The following is a 22,383-nucleotide window of genomic DNA, read 5'->3' as shown; positions in this document are numbered from 1 at the left end:
GCAGATGCAGCATTGACTAAGAGGTCGAGAGAGGGAGGAAGAAAGGTAAATGAAACACACAAGAACACTACTTCTCATTCAAGCATACTCCAAATGCTGATTTGCTTAACATACAAATTAGACGCAAATTTTCTTCTGACTTGTGTTTCAACCATATGAGACTCAAAATGATCTGCATTGCTGCATTGCTGTCAATCAGAGGAAGGAATGATAAAGCAAAGTAAGAAATTGCATTTTTCCCTAGGCATCAGTTGAGTAAGGGAACACATTCTCAATTTATTATTTCTTGATTTAACTATTTAAACCCTGACTCATCAAATCAATGTGTATGATGATATCTTTAAAAAACTACTTTTGGAAAAGCCAGGAGATGGGAATATGCAACAATGAAACTGGGCTTTTGTTAGACTAAATCTTCTCTTTTAAGAAGATAAAACTTAAGCTTTTACAACTACTTTTGCTCCTTTCCAGAAACGTTATTTCACATTGGTAAAATGAATACAATATGACTAGATAGTAAGTGATTTTTTTTTTTAGGTTTAACATCAAGGCATCTAAAGAGACAAAATAAAGATCAGGAGCACTTTCCTTTACTACTGTTTATTTGTTTGGGTTTTTTTTCCTCTCACAGCAAGTTCTATTCTCTTCTGTAAATAGGCAGTTTTTTGGGTGTTTTTTTTTTCAACTTTCCATCCTTCATTAGCTTCTATACTTGATGCAGGTGTAGTAGAAGTCTTTGTTTATGATACAGAAGGTGAGTTTTATTAAATAAGAAAACTTCAGACTTTACAGTTTTCTTTTTTCTAAGCTCTGTGTTTTCCTTGAGTGTGGTTAGTATAGGGCCTGGTAGAGGGAACTGATACAGCCAAACCCGTTTCATGAGTACATAAATCATACTATTCAAGGAGCAGGTTTTTTGTAAATAATTTCCTTCACAGTAGGTCAAACAGTATTTTGATGAATGCCGTGGGTCCTGCTTCTGAGCAGTATTGCATCTAATGCTTTCATTTTACTAATTAATTTAGCATATGTGGACATCACCATGTTAATGAAACATGTCTTCAAGTTAGAACTTGAAATACTTTTTTCTGTGATTTTTGTCCACCCTGTTTTGCTTCCAGAATGGCAGTCTGCATTTCACCAGCAACGTCATAGTTGGCCCTCAAAAAAAGCAAAAAAACAAACAAACCCAAAACCAAAAAAACCCACAAAAATAAACAAACCAAAAATGTACTGCAGGCATACACTGATTCTTAGTTGGCTGAGTTTGGTCTCTGGCCCTATTACTCCTCCATGAGTTGCTCTGACAATGGTGACATAACAGCACGTGCCCTGGCAAGCATTACCAGTGCTGCAGGTACTGTAGCCTACAGTAATGGCACGTTGGTTCACTGAAGAGGTCTTAACAGTTAATTTTAATTTGATTAATTTAAAAAAAAAAAAAACCTTTTAAATCTGTTTCTAGTGAAAGCACTGCATGTCACATGACTTACTGAGATATAACATTGCAGAAGAGTACTCTGGCCCTCAGCATCTGCATTCTTCTGGTCAAAACTTCTCTCCAGAATTACAAATATTTCTTAGCTAAGTGAAACTGGCCTTGTGTTTCTGTTGTTACTTTGATTTCAATGACACTTCATAGCATTTTCCTTAAATCTATATTATCTTTTTAGAGATTTTCTCTGTGAAATCATTATACTGGTCATTTTGCTTTAAATTATATAGAAACCTTTCAATAAAAATCCATGCCACATAAAGGAATCTATACCTATCGACAATCTACATTTCCAGGATGATTTGACATATATATATAATATTATATTATATATATATACATTATATATATAATATTATATTTCACTCTAGAGATGTCTAATGTTGATTAGATATGCCACAAATTATATTTGTGTCTATAAGTAACTTCAGTCAACCTTCAACTATTATGTCCAAGCACACTGCCATATTGTTGACTTGCACTCTGCGGAAGAATATGTATTTGTTGAGTATTTATATAGTTCTCTTTTCAAACATGGTGAATTTTCTGATTTTAAGTATTTTTGTCGTAGTGAAGAAATAGCTATATGTTTTGTTGGACAATATTTTTTCACATTCTAATAACCAGTATTCCTTAATCTTCTGGGGCATTTGCTAGTGTCGAAGATCAATGGAAGCAAGTCCAGTACATGACTGACAGTGAGGAATTTTTTTTATGGAAACTGTCTTAAATTTTAAAATAGATCAAAATGTCCACATGGGATCTGTACTTATTAGAAATAGTATCTTCATTCCACACCTCAAATAGATCAATCTTTACAGTAGCTAAAGATTATTAATGATTATTTCAAGTGTGTACTTAGCGTTCTTACAAAAGATCTAAACTGGAAGGTGAAGGTAACAGTGATGCCTAGGCTATTCTGCTTAATTCAGGAGGAACTTGGGGTTTTCCTTGAAGAGAAGTCCACTGAGATAGCTGACATCCAAACAGCACAGTTCCATGACTTGGGAAAGAGCAGCCTGCTATAATTTCTGTAATTTTTGAAGATATTTTTCATCAACAGTAGCCTCTCTTGAGTCTTCTCATCTCTAATGATGAATTTTCAAAAACCTAGGAATAGGTTATTAAGTAACTTTGTCAAATACTATTTTAGCTCTAATCATAACCCTGAAGCTGAGAAGATCTTTATCTTGTCTAGTTTGCTCCATGTGTCGCTTCTTTTGTGAAGGTGAAATCTTCTGTAGCAGCAGAATTGTTTTAAACACAGAGCTGACTCTCATTTCTTTTCTTGTCCCCCTAAACCTCTACTAAATATCCCAAAAGTCATCCTTCCTCTCTCCTGAATAAATTTGCATACCCCTTTAATAATTGCAATTCTCTTCACATAAAATATAAGGTGGGATGTGCTAGTTTTATTAATATAGTATGTATATGTAATCTCAAAGACTCATTAGGCATTATTCTGTTTTTGTTCATTGGTTTTACTGGATCTTTAACTTGAAAAGTTGGCATAAGTAGTTGCATGTGCTCATAATGGACTAACAGCTTTTTATAAAAACTATGCGTTAGGTACAGTTCTACACAAAACGTCTTGCACGAGTTTTCCACAAATTGACCATGGGTTTATTTTCTCCACAAATTATCCATTATGTTTGAAAATTTTGTTAAAAGCAACCTTGAATTGCTTCTGACCCATTAGATTAAACACTTAATAACTTAATGGGAGGTCACATTGTTGTGCCTGTATGAGAGTGAGAGAAAGTAACATGGCTCAATATGTTGAATAAATACGGCCTCTGAATGCTCGTTTCCCAGCTTATATAAATTCTTCGTATACAGAAATGAATCACTGTATACCATTCATTGCTATTTTTTAACTGGGAAACTGATAAATATTTTTACGACCACAGGTAAGCAGAAGGCTCATTTTTTCCACTCCACAAAACTTCTACAGTTCAAAACTTGTTCTGTTCCACATTAAATTTCAGTGAAACTTAAGAATGAAGAGATCTGTCTGAACTGTTGATTTACTACTGAATGGGAAAGAGCTATTCTGGAGTCAGTATATCTGTTTTTGATGAAAAATCTCCTTTTAATCCTTAGAAATGTTTTCCAGAGGAGTTTTCATAAAAAATGGTGTAACTTCATTTCAAGTGCAACTTCATGAACCACTATTTTCCAGCTTGACAGAAAAGTTGATATTCAAAGGCAGCACTACTTGTGAATTAGAAGTCAAACATGAAGTGAAATCTTTTTACGTTTCTGGTGAGAAGTGGCACTTGATCCTTGAGGCAAACAACTTCTCTTCAACCTACATGACACATTACATCACATTACTAACAAGTGCACTGGCAAGGCTAGAAGATGAAATGCCACTTTCTGTTAAGTTAAAAGTAGGGCACATTTTTCCATTTCTGAAAGCTCTATCATTTCATATAGTTGCTCCTGCAAATGAAAAATGGCAATGCTCCTGTACAAAAGTGATCTATGTATTAGAGGAAAGCAGCTTATGTTGAGCAGTGTGGCACAAGAAGATGCCAAGCTTTTCATGAGGAGAGCATGTAGCACAGTCATGCGGAGATTTACAGAGCCTCAAAAATTTAGTATGCTAAGTGTTTCATTTTGAACTAGACAGGAGGATGAATAAAATATAATTATGGTTGTATTTTTATTTTAGCAAGCTCAAAAAGCTCAAAAAATATAGTGATCTTGTAGATGGTAAAGATACTTTCGGTACCTAGATGGAAAGGAGAGAGAGGACATGCAGACATTTTTGGTTTTGTTTGTCAGTATTCTGATCAGAATAATACAGCCAGATTTTGAGATTGTTATATGGCTGTATGTCTATGATAAATCATATAGAGTTGCCTAGATTTCTTTATTATTGTATTGCAGTGTCTGAAATATTCTCAATTTCCTTTGTTTTATACTAAAATGAATAAAAGGAAGCAAGCTTAATACATCTTCCCACAGCGCAGCAGTCAGGGAATGAGCAGAAGGAGTTTCTCATCTCACACCACTCTGAATCTGTAACAGGAGCATGGGTTGCCCGCTGGCTTCTCCAGTAACTTGTTTTTTGCTTCCTTAAGCTGGAGGAAGGAAGGCTTATAAAAATGTTTCAATCAATACTAATAGGTTTTCTTTTGTAGATATTTCACTGCAACTCTGATGTCTACATTGGAGTTTTTCTACATAGGACTGAAATATTCTTCCATAGTGGTAACAGAAAGAATGAAGAGAATTATTTTCTTTGTCCTATGCCTTTGTCCGAAGGCAAAAAAAGTTGCCTTTTTTTTCTTTCATTTTAATGTCTTTGACACAATTTTATTTTTAAGGTTTTGCATTGGGGACATAGAAAATCAGTAAAACTTAAATACAAGTAGTAAGATGTGGTAAAGAATGAAACTCTAGCTCACAAAGGCTTCCACTTACAATAATAATAAAGGCTGGAATTGTAATTAGCTTTTTTGGAATGTTTTTCACTCCAGCTGCACCAGACAATACTCTCACTTGTAGTTATACATACAGACATATCTACTTATTTTCCTTCACGTTGCAGCATGTGTACTTCCCTAATTGGCAGCTTGCCATGTATCTGGGGAAAACAAGATTGTATTAGCAAGAGGGAGAGACTAAGATTTCACGTCTGCTCTGCACAAATATCTTAGTCATGTTAATGAAGAAGAGATTTAAATTATATTTAGTAATTTGTATCATAACGCGTTTAGAGCCCACATATGGAGAGCCATGATTTACAAATAATCAAAAGTCCAACTCAAAATTCAGGCTGCCCTTGCAAGACTTCATATTCAGACAAACTTCTAGTGTCAATCAGTGGCGGTTCTATGTAGATAACTAACAAGAGTGGATACATTTAATAAAGTCACTTATTTTTATCTTAATGTTGGAACTGAAATCAAACTACACCATAGATAGAAGCAAGATGAATGAATACAATGAACTCAAAAATAAACATTCCTTATTAAATTCTAGAACAACAACAACAAAAAGATTAACAGCCCACACATAGCACATGTCAGAGAAGAGCTAATGAAGTAATGAGTTCTATCAGGTATGTATCACTGGATGCATTGTTATTGATCACTTGGCACCAAGTTTATGTGGCTTAGCTAGGCTAGTGTGGTATAACTTATTTCACTGCAAGTTCTTTGAATAAATTATACCTCCTGTGGAAACTCTTGGTACATGTTGTATTTCTCTTTCAGCATCGTGGCTTATTGTCAGAAGAACTAGGGAAGTGATTGTTGCCCTGTACTCAGCAATTGTGAGGTTGCACCATGAGTACTGTGTTCAGTTTTGGGCCTCTTGCTGCAAGAAAGACACTAAGGCGTTGGAGTGTGTCCAAAGAAGGGCAATGAGGCTGGAATGCAATGCTTATGAGGCGCATCAGGGGGATTTGGATTGATTATTCTGGAGAGATGAGGCTCAGAGGAACCTTATCACTCTTTACAACCTCCCTGAATGGAGATTGTAGCAAGGTGGGCGCCAGTCTCTTCTCCTAGGTGGTTAGAGACAGATGAGAAGTAATGGCTACAAGTTGCACCAGAGGAGGCTTAGGTTGGATATTAGGAAAATTTATTTTCCAGAAGAGTGGTTGAGTATTGGAACAGGCTGCCCAAGGAGTTGGTGGAGTCACTGTCTCTGGAGGTTTTCAAGAAACAGGTAGATGTGATGCTTAGCAATATGGTTTACTGGGCATGGTGCTAATGGCTTGATGGTTGGACTTCATCTTAGAGATCTTTTCCAACCTTAGTTATTCTATGGTCTTAAGCAAAACCTATCATGAGTAGAACCAACTGTAACTCTAGATATTGTGTGAGAAGTCAAAGATTTTGATGGCAAAAGAAGTCAAGTTGTGCCATATATGTATTATGTATGGAAGCAATAAGGTCTAACTAGCTCTCTAAGTTGTAGAAGTTGTTTTGCTTTTTCTTTTTGTAGTTCTTTTTAAGTGAGCATTTTCCTGTCTTAAAATATTACAGAAATCTAAAACTTCTTAAAAGTGATTTCAGGCAGGCTTGGTGTTGCACTTAAATTCTGCTGTCTCTTTTTTTGTTTGGTGCATGAAGAGTGCTTGTGGCAAGTCAGGTGCTACAGATGATTGACAGAATCATAGAATCATTTGAGTTGGAAGGGACTCTTCAAGACCATCTAGTCCAACTACTCTGCAATGAACAGGGGCACCTACAGCTGGATCAGGCTGTTCAGAGACCCGTCCAGCCTGATCTTGAATGTCTCCAGGGATGGGGTATCCACCACCTCGGTGGGCAATGTATTCCAGCCGCGTCAACCACCTTTAGGGAGGTTGCTAACATTTACTGTTAATAATTACAGACAGCAAAGTACTGTGTATTTTGGAGACTTTATACTTGCCAGCATAAGGAACTAAAAGAGTAACAGTAATTGAATTAGACTCCCAGGACTTTCTCACATGTACTATCTGCAATAGCTTGCCTAAGTCTGTACTGAGTGGGCACTCAATCAAAACTACTTGGAAAGAGTTGAAAGGAGTATTACAACATGAATCAAGCAGTTCTGTTTTAGTTCTGTAAAACCAAGATGGTCGTCAATTAACATTAATAAATTTATGATTCAATCGTTAGTGATGATAGGAAGAAACTATATTAAGAACAGCAAAATTGTATCATATTTATTCTTATGTTGCATTTTCTAGCTGATTTCTTGAATTAAGGAGTTTAGTAACCTCCCTGCTATATTCAGCTGTGGGAGGGGGAGGACACTTGAATACTTGTAATCTACTAATGTAACAGTTGATTTGATCACCAGGAGTTTGAAGAAAACTTGGAACTGATACAGCTGAACTTCAACCCAACTTTGCTATGAACTTATCCAGTGTCCTCCTAAAAGACATTAATGTCCATAAAGAAAACTGGATAATTTTTCTTCGTTTTCCTCATTTACCCCTTCAGTTTCCAAATACAGTAGATGGGTTTAGCTAACAAAAAAAAAGCATGGAGTAAAAAATTTTCCCAGGATCTCCTAAGCATCCTCACTATCCTCTTAAGTACTTCTTATTTAGGTGTTTTAGGTGTAAAAATCCTGCTATTACACGATCCGTGTTGTATTTCTCATCCATTTTTATCTAGCTCACTTCAGTCTGTCTGCTGGCTGGTAGTTGTGGTGACACTAAAGAGAGGATACTTTTCAACACTGTTCACAAAATATAGGATAGTGTAACTTAATCTCCTTTATCATCCTCCACTGAATTCTCTTTGTCTTTTCTCATCACCCAAATCTCTCTTCTTACACTGCTATGATTCTGGTTTACAGTTTTGAGGATGAGCCCATCCCTTTTTTTAGTCCTTTTCCAGGGATTTCCAGTGAGAAATCATGTATCTTATAATCTTACCTCCAAAAATAAAATAAAATACGAGTTGTGATTCAGCATAGTGATTTAAAAATGACATGACCTAACATGTCATTTTAAGGCTGCCTACAGGATAGTTAATAAATACTTAAGTGCCTGCTTACATCTGAAGTTTCCATGAATCTCAGTTTGAAATTAGTTCTGTTAATTTTTCGTAGCAAGCCACTTACTGAATATTTGGTTTTAGTAAGGATCCTTTAATAAATACAGAAAATACCTGTTAGGATCAGGGTTGCAGGACCCGTGGGTAAATCATTCTTATGAAGAAATAAATGAAGTGTTTCACTAAGAAATATAAATTGAAATTTAATTTCTTATTCAAGAGAAGAGAGGAATGAGATGTTTATATCAGTGTTGCTGGAACAGATTAATGCTGGTATGTTGAAGAAAATTTTGTAAAGATATATATGTTTTTGGTCTCTGTAGAAGGTAGACTAGCCAACTGTGGAAGGCAAGAGTGCCCAACTTCCATTTAAGTTGGTTCATAGCAAATTTTAAGATTTGATTTTAAGCAATATGGAAATAATTTGAGGAATAAGATAATTAATATTCTCACAAAATTATGTGCAAGTCTGTCATAATATCACTCATTAATGCTGTGTTTAGGAATTGTGTTCTTGATTTATCAAGATAGAATGGGTGAGAATGGGAATGATGATGAGTGAGACATCTTTTCTTATTGATTTTAGAGTGGAATAATATTCATGACTTTTCTGAGGCGAAATATGTTTTCTGTACATAGATGTTGTAGATCTGTAGATGTTCTGATTTTCAACTAAAAGGTTGAGTTCTACCATGCCACCATATTTTAAAGATTAAATCCATACAGTAGTATATGGAATACAATATCCATTGTTCATACTTCTTTAATGACTTGGAATCATGTGTTAACATGATGAATCCAGATGAGATGTTCAAATACCAAACTCCATTTGGTAATAGCCAGATGCCTTTCCTGGAGAATGGGGAAGGGATTCTCCAAATAGCAATTTCATAGATGAATTGACCTTCAAATTTTGACAAACTGATTCAAGAGAATAGTGAGTAATTTACTGTCTGCATTCAGGCAAACTTGATCAAATCTCATTTCAGCTTTTGGCTTCAGATGTGGACTTTATCATCTGACCCCAAATGTTTGTGGTTTTCTTTTCTAGCTTAAATTAATAAATAAGTGAAGGTAAAATTTACCTGACAACTAAACAGGTTGTACCACTCCAACTAGTGTTCATACAGGAAAAAAAAGGAAAGAGAGGGAGTAGAGAACGGGTAAGAAAAAAGTAAGATGCAAAATGTACCACTACCTTTAAAGAAAGTTACGTTGCCAAATGATTAGCAGTCAATCAGAAAGGCTGTATCAATAAACAAGAGATACAGTTATGATTGTTGCCATATTTGCAGAAAATGCATAGCTATCTTTTTTCTTTCAAAAAACAAACCCAAAACAAAAACTCTTCAGTTAGGCTACCTTTGAGCCTTACACAAATGTCACTACAGTGGGCTTGCAGCAGTGCAGAGACTGTAAATATGTTTTGACAGCTGGTACAATCTGAGGGCTTCTTAACAAAATGGGAAAGAATACAGATTTTAATTCAGAAATATTCTCATGTAATAAGAAATGCCCAATATCTTCCAATGTAGAATGCTTTTTTTTTTTTTTTAATAAAGTGAATCTCATTGCTTGTCATAAAATAAAGTATGAGTTTTCAAACAGAAAAATTGAAAAGTAGGTCTTCTCCCCCATGTTTCTCTTCCATGCTGTGTTACTCTCACTTATTTTACTTTTGTGCAGTAAGGGAAATGCCAGCCAAATGAAGTTTCTAAATATATAATACTGTATGATAAATCTTTGGCAAGATGGGATATGCAGTTCAAGTCTTCTTTATACTCACCAGCTCCTTCTGTAGAAAGCTAAGAAAAGGAGCAGGAAGGCTCAGTGTGATCTTGCAGCCAAAGGCCACAACCTCCTCTCCCTTAAAAAAAAATCTCAAATTTTCTTAACTGCTCACCCATCACAACACCCCCAAAGCACATGGTGAATCCAGAGGGTGTCCAGCAGGAAACGTGCTGTCTGTTCTGTGTAAATCCCAAAGAAGGCAAGAAAGGGAGAGAATGTAGGCACCACATAGTGCTTTACGCAGCAGAGGAGAAAAGAGGAAGCTATTTTAACGCTATCAAGTTTAACTCACTGAATTTCCTATGGTGAATTTGAAGGCCTTTAGTTTTTCATAATCTACTTATGCAAGGTGGCAGTCTTTTTCCGTCTTCATGTGAGCTGGAAATATGTGATGGAGTCCTGACCCACAGAGGCCTTAGGGGATTACCCTACTTTGGTTTAACCTTCACTAAACTAGTTGCCACAGGACAGACTGTGGGAACAGGTATGCTGCCATCTTGGAGAACCAATTCAGTTATATAACTAAGAAATATTTTCATGAATGGGATGTGCAGTTTCCCTTGACCTATTTCTTTCTTAAAATTCAGAATTCTTTGTCTAGTACAAAGTTAATTTGTTCTTCAGCAGAAACTTCTTGATCCCTCTAGCTTGGATCTGGAAACAAAATGCCAGATGAGTCTCACAGATTGAAGGTACCACTGTCCCATATTTTGAGTTATTGAAATTTCAGGAGTAAATGTTCTCTTTAGCATGATATTTTTGTGTTTCGAGGAAATCTGACTGTCATTTTGCAAGTGAGAAAACTATGAGAGACGGTTCAGATTGCAAGTTCGTGATTTTCTTGCTATTTCCACTGCTAATGAAAATGCAGATTTGAAATCCTAATCTATCATGTCTGAACTTAATAAAAATATTTGTCTATCTTTGAAAATACTCCATACGAACACCATTTTAGTTGCATATGTACTTGGAAGTAAAACAACAACAAATCCAAACAACTAAAACAAGCCTTCACAAAATCCTCACAAATCTCATCCTGTCCTCAGTAGCATTTCCTATTTAGATCGACTAGATCCAACTTACATATTGTGAGTCTACCCTTTGCAGGTGAATACTAAGAGGAGGGTTGGAGCTTGTGACCCTTGAGGTCCCTTCCAACCCAAGCCGTTCTATGATTTTAATGAAATAGCAGATCAGATTGATGAGGAGCAGCTCACCAAGTGAATTTCACAAGGAGAATGTGGATTGTTTGTTTGTTTTTGTTTGGTTGGTTTTCTGGTTTGTTTTTGCTCTGGAACACAGACAAGATCTGACCCAAGCGCTCACTTATATTCTCTTTTCTTCACTTTCATGTCTATTGTATATTAGGAAGTAGTTTATTGGAAGAAACTTTCTCCCCCTTACACCCCCGGCACCCTCTTTCCCCCTTCCCCCCTCCCCCCCACTCTAAGTGTTACGTAAGACTAAAGTATTATATAAAAATTACAGAAGGAGACACCTCATTTTTCATTACATCTCAGTTCAACATGGAAAATAACTTTAAAGCAAATAGTGATTTGGGACTGCTTGTTTTAATTTCACTTGTTTGTGTAAAATTAATACTTAAGGCATTAAGAAGTGATCAGAAGTTGGAGGATGACTGAAATGTGTATTCACAGAAAAAGCAGGTTCAATGGTTAATTTCTTATATTTAGAATGGACTTTTTAAAGCGTGTGCGAAGGCACTGATAGTTTGAAATAGCAAATGAATCTACAAGATGAGTGTCCTATTCCAATTATGGTATTTTTTTTTTGCAGATTTACTATGGTGAGTAACAATTGCACCAAGTCAGTTTAGAATTTGCAGAGAATAAGCTTTATATGAATCTTCTCTGAAAGACCTTCTTTTAACATTCTAAATAGTAGACGGCATTAATTTCATGGAATAGTAGAATGGTCTCTAAGCTAAAGGAGACCTTAAAGATCATCTAGTTCCAGCCCCCCCTGCCATAGGCAGAGTTGCCAATTTTTTTTCTGTAGTTAAAATAGAAATGTGACTAATTTTGAAGTTTTATTAAATCTTATACTTGCTAGTCATTGTGAGATTAATCATATATAAACATACAAACTTCATCTCTAGTTACAGTCTTGAAAAGGATTCATAGCAGCCACATAAAGTAAGACAGTTGAAACCACTTTTTCCAGACAGTGAACTTCACAATTCTTTAACTGTTAGTACCTGAATGTCTGTTTCCACTGATACAGAGCAACCTCAGATCTAAGTGATCTTGATGAGATAGTAGGAGAAAAAAGTGTGAAAAATCATTTCATTCTGTTTATTTCAAGACCAGCTCTTCAGTGCTGTTTCCTTCATAGAGACAATGTCTGTTTTCAGTCTACAGAAGTAGTTGAATTCTCAGCTGTGCAAAAAACACAATTATGACAAGTACACTTGACCTTCAGTGAAATTAAGGAGAGTACCACCTGCACTAAATATGTGTCTTGTAAACAGTGTTAGAAGCAAAGAGATACAGTCTGGCTAGTAATCAAGTCCAGTTGCATAGCTTACTAGAATAATGACATTCCAGATTGCTTTAAAGTTTTGACTTCTAATTGTAGCCTGCGCCTGAACAAGCAGTGTTGAGTTGTTGGCATCTGCACTGTGAACAGGAGCAGTTTTTGTGCGAGATAAGGCTGTCCAGCTCTAGGAAGAGCCTGTCATACAATAAACAATTTTCATTTCTTTCTCCTGGATCTCTTGTAGTAGAAATGTTAGAAATGAAATCAGGGAATGTAACAAAGCTGTTCTGGGACATTTTGCAGAATCCCAAGATTAGAACAGAATTAGGCTTGTGCCTAATCATAGAATAAATCAGTACAGTAAAATGAAGTAGAGGCTATTTTTCTGTTTGTTGTTTAAACAAAAAAAAATACGCACAGGAAAAAAAACAACCTAGCAAACTCCAAAGCCAATCCCCTTAAGATTATATAGCAAATGAAAACACCTAAATTAACTCACATATAGAAGTCATAGGAGAATCAGCCTGCTCTTCATGTCTGGAATCCAAGTGCAATGTTCTAGTACGGACCCCACACACACCTCTCAAGGAAGTTCCATAAGTGTGAACCCTCGTCAGACCGCTTTTTGTGCAATTACCACCTCAAGGTAACGCTGTACCTAGAATAGATGTCTAGCCCACATAAGCCATAACCACAGTTCTGATGAAGTAAGACTACTTCATTTTTTACTTCATACTACTGCCATTCAACTCTTTTGTTTCCTTTATTTTTCCTCCATCTTGATGAACATTTTGCAGCATAGCTCAGAGAGAAAGAATGCAAAGTTGGTTATTTAAAGCTTTAAATGTCTAAATCATAATATCACATTTTTTCCTAGGCATAGTTAGCTGGTATAGATCACAAAGTGCAGGACTCCTGTACTGGAGTTTTGTGTTTCCAGTAAACTTTATGCTGTAGTTACATGGAGTACATTGTAGTTAAGTGGTATCATAAGGTGAAGAAGCTAGGGATCTTAAAGTCAAAGTCCACATTTCAGGAAGACACCAGTTCTACAAATGTGGAAAAAATATCTAACGGTCTTGAGGTGGTCGTATCTGGCTTGTGCTTTCTGCAGCAAAGTCCAATTACAAGTCCTCAGAAATCTTAGCAACCATCTACTAAATATACAATGTAGGTGAATAACACACATGGATGTGCTTTTACGTCATATGTATCGCTGACAACTGCAGAATATACTGCAGAATCTTCTATTTAATATACATGTTTTTGTAAATCAAAGTGTAAAATTATACAGACTTCATGTAATTTAGCTTTTTTATCATTACACTCTAAGACTTGAGATTTTTCTTTAAAATCTCTGTTCAGACAAAATGGATATTTACACATAGACATTAATGTTACAATTTCTGTACAAGAAATCTTTATATTTTGAAGGAAAATCATCAGAAGTACCTTGTCTGTTTAATGGCAGTGGGTTCTGGTTGTCTCTCCTATTTCCATAGCAAAGAGAATTAATTTGAGAGATCAATAGAGTTGCTAGCATACATTGCTTACTCCTACTCTATAATTCACAGTTCTGGGGAGCATGCAACAAAGCTTTATCTTAATCTTGTATCTTGTTAAACAGAATTATGCAAATGGTATACCCTTTCAAATAAGCTTTGTTTTTATTAATTTAGCGCAGTAGTAACTAATAGCAGAAAATGCATAAAATCACTGTGTGTAGTACTTGGGATTAAAAAAAAAAAAAAAAAAGCTAAGCCTTGATATTGCATATGTGCAATGAATGGTGTAGTGTAAAATACTGCATTTTGCAGCACGTGAAACCTGCACAAACTTCCCAATAATGCTAAAGCACTTGCAAAAATGTTGCACCTGGAGCAGGGAGGAGTGAAGAGGGCAAAGGTCAGCATTAGGCATTAAGGCACTGACTAAACAGACTTTACACTCGGTGAAAAGTCCAGACAACCCCTGCAGTGTCATCTTACAACTCTGGTTCTCTTCTTTTCAGGACATAGTAATCCATAAATATACTCAAGTCACCAACAGCTTAGTTCTTCCCCCAGCCCCCTCCCCCTTTTTAACTCTCATTTTTAATTCTTACATAAAGATCTGAAATTTTAACTCTGTTTCTTTTAATAAACCTTGGGAACTGCCCTTGTCCTTCACTGTTGTGATTTGCTAGATTTCTCATCTTTTAAAATCATGTTTTGCAAATTATCTTCTTTTAAAATGGTCACAAATGAACTAAAAATTATCGATAACAGAAGCACAAACTCAATATAGGCATAAAGCATTCTCTGATTTTTTTAAGCCACTTCACAAGCTGCAAACAACTTAAATGTGTCCTTTATCTTCTGAAATAGTCTGTATGTAAAATATGTAGTATAATACTTGTTTTTGCAACTTCCTCTGACCTTAGTTATTTGGATAGACGAAACTAGTGTCAATTGAGATGTTGCGAGAAAATAATCATGTCGCTTGCTATTGTTGCTTTTTTAATCCAACAAAAAAGTCCTCACAAAATATTTCTTAAAACTGGAAGAAACATAGAGGTAAAACACAAAGAAGTGCTTGTACTTTTATCATACAATAAAGTCTTTCAGTTTTGCATCTATTACGCTTACTAGCTGGAATCACGAGACCAAACTGATTTTAATCATTTCGTCCAATCCCATTATCCACATCCCAAGGCTTAAGGGGCTGGATAGACTGCTAATATAGTCAGGAGCCTGGACAGTACAAACAGGATGGTGAAAGAGCCCATCAATTGCACATAGCCACGCACATTTTACTGACTTCCCCCCACTATGCACGGTGCCAGGCTGCGCTTCCATACAGGATATTTCCTTCTCGCCCAGTCCTCCCTGCCCTCTCTCTGCAAACCACCCTGCAGACATGCCATGCTGCCATTTTGTTGAGTTCTTGCAGCTCTTGAACAGCAGTGACAAAAGGCGGTTGAAAGTCTATTTCTTTCATACTCCTCTGTATGAAAATGAATACAAACATTCAGCAGAAAATGGTATTTTCTTTTTTGCATGGAGATCCATATTTGCTTGTGGAGAAAAGATTTTTCAATTCCATGTGTGTTACACTGTAATCTTAGTTAATCACAAAATGGTGGCTGGAGAAAATCTGTGAAACCTCATGACCAACTTCAGGCTCACTGATTTTTTCCCCTGTGTGGTGACTTTAGAATTACTGCCCAAGGATTTATAAAGTTGCCTGTTTAGTGCTGGCATTAGATTGTCAATACAAATAGAAAGCTGAAATTGGGAATATGATTTAACTACAACCAGCAAAGGGTATTTACTTTTCACTGTAAATGCAAACGGTGCTGTGGAAATTAAAGGCATATTTTAACACCATGTGTAAAGCATAGGTTGAACTTTGAGCACTGAAGTGGTTCACTACATGTCTTTTTTACTTTAATAATAAGAATATGCTCAACGCCATTATGTGATCAGGGCTTTGGTGTGTATGTACTGGCTGAAAATATTTGGGCCTCAGGTTTGGTACTGACCCACATGTGGTGCAGTGATTTGACCTGAATTTATAGCATCGCTGTCTCGTGGATCTGTTTGTTAAACAAGCTGCTATTCTGCAGGAGTCAGCATTTTAAATTTAGGCCTTGTATGGCAGTGCTTTACAGTGAGCATAGAGCATCACTGCAGATGGATTAGTAAAGTCTGCTTGTCCTATATTCTGATCTTTTGTTGGCTATTGAAAAACTAAAATTCTATTTTTAAGCATGTGAAAACTAAGCTTGAACTTTGTGAACCTCTTGAGGCACACCTTTATCTGAAGCTATAGAAATAAGGCAGCAAATTTACTTCATTTAACACACGTGTACATGCATGCACACAGAAAAACAGAAAGAGAAAAAAGACTATTGTTCTATCTAGAGTTTTATATGCTTTCCGAGCATCTGAGGTTGTCTTCGGGACACTTTGCTGTGATAACTCAATACCAGCCTCACAATGATATTCACGTATTCAAAATTTGAGTTCTAGCAATATGACGTAGATGAGAAACAAGGCAGTAGTTACATGAGTTGCCCAAGGCTACAAAGCATATTGCTGGAGAGCTGAAACCAGACCTTTTATCACATCAGCCTGGCCAATCCCAAAGTCTGTGCTTTGTTTTATGTTCTCAGACGTGTTTCTTCACGCACATGTTACTTGAACTGCATGCCTGACGTACACTAAAGGCCATGTTGCCCACTTCTTTCTAATTTTTTTAAAATTTTTTAAATTTTATTTAATTTTATTTTTGCTACTTTACATTTGGAAACGGTTGAAACTTTAATAAAAAAAAATTTAACTGAAGAACATGAAGATACGTTACCTAAATTATTTTCCAGAACTGTTTGGTAGTTTTTTGGTCCAAGCTTCCAGTGATAATTTAAAACTATCAACTTCTCAAGAATAATATTAAACTATACTGGGAAGAGTTGAGTGACTTAGATATATCTAAGTTATAATAATAGTAATAGTAATAATAGTAATGATAAAACTATTCCCAAATTTTATTCTTGTGAGTATAAAGAAAACTGTTCTGTACTGCTTTCAACTGATACTCTTTTTCTTTCTTTCCTTCTAAAATATTCTTTCTACCCACTTACATTATCTGTGGATTACATAAACGTATATGTAGGATCTTGTGCATCTTTAGCATGCTCTACTTATTAAAACTCAATGATCATGGCTATATTAGTCTCCAGATGATATCTCATTAAATCCCAATAAAACAGCAGGTTGTGATGCAATCTGTGTGCATGTTTCTATTGATAATGCTCATGCGTGATATGTACAGTATTTACAGTCTGTACTTTGCATGTAGCTCTCAGACACAAGTGAGACCATGATCTACAACCCACTCATTGTGGGTGAGGTGTGTGTACAAAATCCGCATAGGCAAGTTAGTAGCAATAGAAGATTTCAGATATTTTAAAGGTGGCACTTTGGATAGTGAAAAATATGTTTTCTATATTGTACTGTATTTTCTTTTTTATTTAACTACCATCTCCTTTACCTTTTCTGACCTTGTTAGAAAAGGGAAAGCAGCGCATCAAGCCTTAATTCACCCACACCTTTCCTTTTTTATTTGCTCTTTGCTTGAGGGCTTTTTTTTCTCTTGAATATTTCACAATGAAATGATGCTGAGTACCTGTTTGTCTGGTGTGTGATAGGCATTCCTTGTTGCACACATTCATAAGAGAAGAATTCGTAATGATTTTTGCCTGAATGCAACTAGATTTGCTGCTATACAAATAATATAAATTAAATATTCTTAATTATTTTAGCTCATGCTAGAAAAGGTTCAAGACAAAGGGGAGATTGATGCAGTGTGCCTTACAATGGCTCTACTGATTTCTCTACTGGCCCTTCCTCTGCACATGGTCAATTAGAATTGAAAATCCTGTGCTGATTTCATTCACTGGAATTTTTAAGCAGGTCAGGAAGAAAGATGTTATTGAAAGGAAAAGTCTCATCTAAATAAGAAAAGAACACGTGGCCATCTGGTCTAACTGTACCATGCTGAAAGTCATTTTGGCTCAGCCATAGTTTGATCTTTACAACAGTTTGCCAAAATATCACACAGAAATCTGTTTACATTAAACCACTCTGTGTTTTTTATCTATAAAAATGCAATGTGCCGTCCTCTTCCTATCTGTAATGCATGAGCTCATTTGACCCCATTACCTTGCTCAGACTGACTGTGTTTCTGGTAGACACTCAAGTTACTTCTGCTACGTAAAGGTATAAGTGAAACAGTCCGTCTTTTGAAAGTTTTAGAAGTAATCCTGAGTACTTTATTGTTACGATTAAAACTTGCACTTCTGCTAGAACAAGAAAAGGCTGTGACAAGCGGATGCAACAAGGGAAGCAGGAGGGGAAGAGAGGGGTTGGGAGGACTTGTATTAGAAATTAGAACTTGAAGTTTCTGTGAGTAGCACCATGGAGTCTGCACAACCACTTGAAGGCCATAAACTAAGGTATAAGCTGTAATAAACATCAAACTTTTAGGGAACAGAGTCATAAATATGCATGAGCTTCCTCAATTGCTTTGTTTTCAGCATCAGCAGCAATTTAAAAGTTTAAAGAAATCAGCAAAAAATAGAGGTCAGAATTTTCATATTAAAAAAAAAAAATAAACTCTGCGTAAAAACCTAAATCACATCTCTCCAAATCTCCGGTACTTGGGCAACAGCAGCTGGAGGCTAATGCCATATTTGACAAAAGTAGGTGGGAGTAACCAATCCAACTCAGTTAGCAAGAGTCGTTGAACACCAAGCATTGACAAAAAGAAAACAAAACAAACAAAAAACCCCAACAGCAGGAAGCCTTATGGGGAGAAGAATGATGCACTAAATATGGATTCGAGGGTCCTGCATTCATAAGCTCAGGTTTAATGCTCAACTTTTATGTGATTAACCATTAGTTTTGCATTGACATACAATACAAACATTGGCAGTTGAAATATTCATTTGAATACAAAGTAGTATATAAATCTGAAATTTCTAGGAATGGATTTGTGTTGGATTTCAGCCTTTAGGAAATGGATAAAAATATGATTGCTTATTGTCATTACCACTTAAGAAAATAAAAGTCAGCACTTCAAAATGCAGCTGCAGTCATTCTGAAATTCATTTGTAAAAAATGACAAATTATCTTTTTCAAGCATAACACGCCAGAAAAAATACAAAAAAAAAAAAAAGTAGAAAGTAGCGTATTAATCCTACCAAACTCATGTATATAGACATGCATTTTATAAGCATGTACTTACATAACCATTGTGTTGAATCAGCTACTGATATTACATACAAGGTATGTAAAATGTTCCATCAAATAAGTGTTTAATTCCTTGTTTTAAAAAATACAGCAATGCAAATGTGACTGTAGCTCTCAATTCATTTTCTTTCTTTCTTTGAAATCTCTTTTCTGGAATCTTTACCTTGCCTGTAGAATAGTGTTGTCTCTAGATGCAAGCTTTTGTTTGTACATCTCTGCTGCTAAGTAAGTTTTTGTAAAGATTAAATATCTGGGCTATCAATATTGGGTCCCTTTGTTGTGTCTATTAGCAGCATTAAAGAAAATACCTAAAAAACCCCCGACTCTTATCCTTCCAGCAAGATACTTGTTAGGGTGGCTAAACTGTAGTTTTAAGACTTTCCAGGGAGTAAATTAGAAGCACACATGTACAAGGACATATCTTCAGTTCTGTTCACACAAAGTCCATACTGAAATTTGTACCATACCATAATTTGTACCAGAAGGCGACACAAATCCAAAGAACTTGGAGAAAATAGGTCCACACAGCATATATTTAAAAACGAAATGGCAAAAACTGCTTTCAGTCTGCCTTGCCCCTGGGTGTCTGCTAACCCCACCCATAGCCACACCAGACAGAGGGCGACTATTTTGGGAGCACTGCGTGCCCAAGCCCAGCTCTTACGTGGTGGCTCTGGGCCAGCCGGCAGAAGGGCTGTGGCGGGGCCGGGCTGGCTGCGGGAATGACCAGAGCAGCCCCAGCCATGCTTCCCTCCCTCCATCTGCAGACAAGCCTGCCTGTAAAGCCTCTGACTGCTGCTGAGTAGAAAACTGCCACAAAATGGTCTTGGAGATCCTGCTAATCTCTCTGAAAGCAAATGCTAAAGTGTTTCAGTGTGACCGCCTTTCAGTTATAGGGCTGTACACTGTTTACCTTTATCCAGGGTATTGTATACGTACAGAAAATCTTAGTGTGATAGACAAGAGCTGCACGGTAATTGTGCAACTAATGCATAAACTTAGAGTAAAACACTGCAGTGACTGTAAAGCTGGAGTAGAAACCACCATAAAATCAGAAATAGTGGGGGCTGTAGCTATGCAGAGTGGAAAGTGTGTGCACATAAGCACGTGTTTTGTACAATAGCATGCATATGTATTTATGGAGTTACTGCTTTTATTTGAGAATTACAGAGAAGTCAAAACTGAAGGAGGTAACGTAGGGAGAAAAGGGCTGTGTTTGCCTCAAATCTCCCTGCGGCCCGTCTCAGACTCCTCCTGACGTGCACATAGCAGAGCAGCAGGCTCGCCGTGCGTTGCGTGCAGGCTCCTTGATTGTAGAGGGGAAAAAAACCTGGCTGGGCTCCAGCGAGGCAGCGCAGCTCTGTTGATCATTATGTCTAGCCTTCAGGTGTCTGCGCGGTGGGCGGCGGTGGGGGAGGGGAGAAAGGAGGGCAGACAAAGAATAATATGGTGTATTTTTAAAAAAAAATCGTATGTTAAAAATTCACCTCAAGATCCTCTTTTTTTTTTTTTTTTTTTTTTTGAAAAACGCTTCTTTTAACGTTCCTTTCCCCACAGTGGGAGCAAGCAAACATCTGTCCAGGAAGATTTATTTAAGCCATAATTAGTAGCGTCTGGAGTCTTTCAACAATTTCTCCTTATTGCACTTAAATTTTTTTAAAAAGAAGTCTGCTCCTCTTTCACTTAGTAACTGTTTTCACTGCATGCTTTACTGGAGATCCAACCCAGCCAGGACCGAGTCAGATTTCTATTGTCTTTGCTTTTTCCCCTTTGAATGTAGTTCTCAGGATCTAACTTTTGCGGGGGTCTGGGGGAAGCAAGCAGGGGAAAGATCTCATGAATGTTTGGAAAGAAATACAAATCAGTGCTTCTTGTTCTGCAGTTATCGTTTGGGTTTGATTTCTTTCCCGGAGAAGGAAAAAGCTCTGCTTTGTCTGTTGCTTCTGTTTGAGAACTCTCATAAATCTTGCCCAGAAAGCAACTTGGGCTTAAGGAGATCTGGGAAGCGATTGCAATGCCTCTTACTAGGAATATTCTCTTCTTTCTGCCCCCTTCGGCCCCAGTGCCCCCTCCACCCGCCCTCCCAATGCTGTGCTGTGCGGAGCCCCACTCCCTTCCCCGCCTGCTGGGAACCCGCGCGACTGCCAGTTGCAATGGAGAGGCAGTTAAAGTTGCTTATCAAAAAGCCTCTCCTCAGGCTGAGCGAGTCCAGATATTGCACGGCAGTGTTTTCTCAGTACAGCCATAATCCGCCCTGCTCTCCCCCCAGCCGCCCGCTCTCCCCCTCCCCCCATGGAAGGGGTGGGATGGGAACCTTGCTCGACTTCATTGTTCCAAATGTAAGAGCTATTTGCCCCAAAGTGTCTTTGCTGTCTTTCATAGCTAATTATAATAACTGTCAGATGAATGCAAAGTCTGGGTTGCCCTTGCTGGCGGAGTTAAAGTTTGCTTTTATTTTTTCCCCTTGGGGACAGATCAGGCATGATTAGACACAGAGTACAAATAAAAGTGAACAACATACGTGTGTAGGGCTTTTTGTCTTTGTTTTTCTTTATGAACAAAGCAGCATGCTGACTATGTCAGGAAGCAGTGTGGCATGCAGCATGCATGCAGGCACTACCCTGGAGGAGAACTCTTTCTTTTTTTCTTTTATTGAAGCATGCAAGAAATATTTCTGAATTTGAATAACAGTTTTCATACTTGTTCATCTCATTCAAAAAAGTAACCCTCCATTTGGTGCACATAGCATTTTGACAGTTTTAAGGGATTTGCTTTTCAGGCTGAAAATAAAAAGAAATAGCCCCGTACTCACAGTTTTGTTGTGCTGTGCAGGTCGCTGTTTCCTTCCACAGACACCAGGAGAGTAGGAGGATGTCAAGGGTGCAGAATTCCAGTTTAATTCAGGAGAAATGTGCAAATATGTTTCTTGAAGTCGCCTGGAAGTCAACCACTTGTGCTCAGACATCCCATTGCTGCTCTGCATGCTATACTATCTGCAGTTCTGAATTGAACTAAATACTGCCCATGTGAAAGACAGGGGAAACACAGTCATGTGGGACACACAAATCCACTCTATTGGCTCTGAAGGCACAACTTCAGCGTTCTTGCATTTCCACCATTGGTTAACAGTTCAAGCTGAAAGAGTCTAGGTCCTCCTAGTGAGTCCGTTTTCCCTTTATGTGTGGAAGAATGACTGTAGGATTTTACAGTGACAGGATTAGTTAAGAAAGGGACTGAAGTCATCCCTTTGACTGAAGCTGGTGGGTGGGGATTGGAAGCTGTGCTTTTCTCA

The 22,383-nt window shown here is 37.1% G+C and overlaps 1 long non-coding RNA gene across 1 annotated transcript in view; it reads right to left on the bottom strand.

Moving 5' to 3' along the window:
- LOC125694206 (uncharacterized) overlaps positions 1-22,107 on the bottom strand; it is a 63,526-nt gene extending 41,419 nt beyond the window's left edge. Inside the window, exon 1 of the long non-coding RNA XR_007377456.1 lies at positions 21,904-22,107. This is a non-coding gene — a long non-coding RNA (uncharacterized LOC125694206). The remainder of the gene's footprint in view (positions 1-21,903) is intronic.
- Between the last annotated feature and the right edge of the window lie 276 nt (positions 22,108-22,383).

The sequence above is a fragment of the Lagopus muta genome, chromosome 5 (assembly GCF_023343835.1).
Source record: "Lagopus muta isolate bLagMut1 chromosome 5, bLagMut1 primary, whole genome shotgun sequence".
In the NCBI taxonomy this organism is placed as follows: domain Eukaryota; kingdom Metazoa; phylum Chordata; class Aves; order Galliformes; family Phasianidae; genus Lagopus; species Lagopus muta.
The sequence above is the reverse complement of the archived record's forward strand: the minus strand, read 5'-3'. Positions and strand labels throughout refer to the sequence as shown.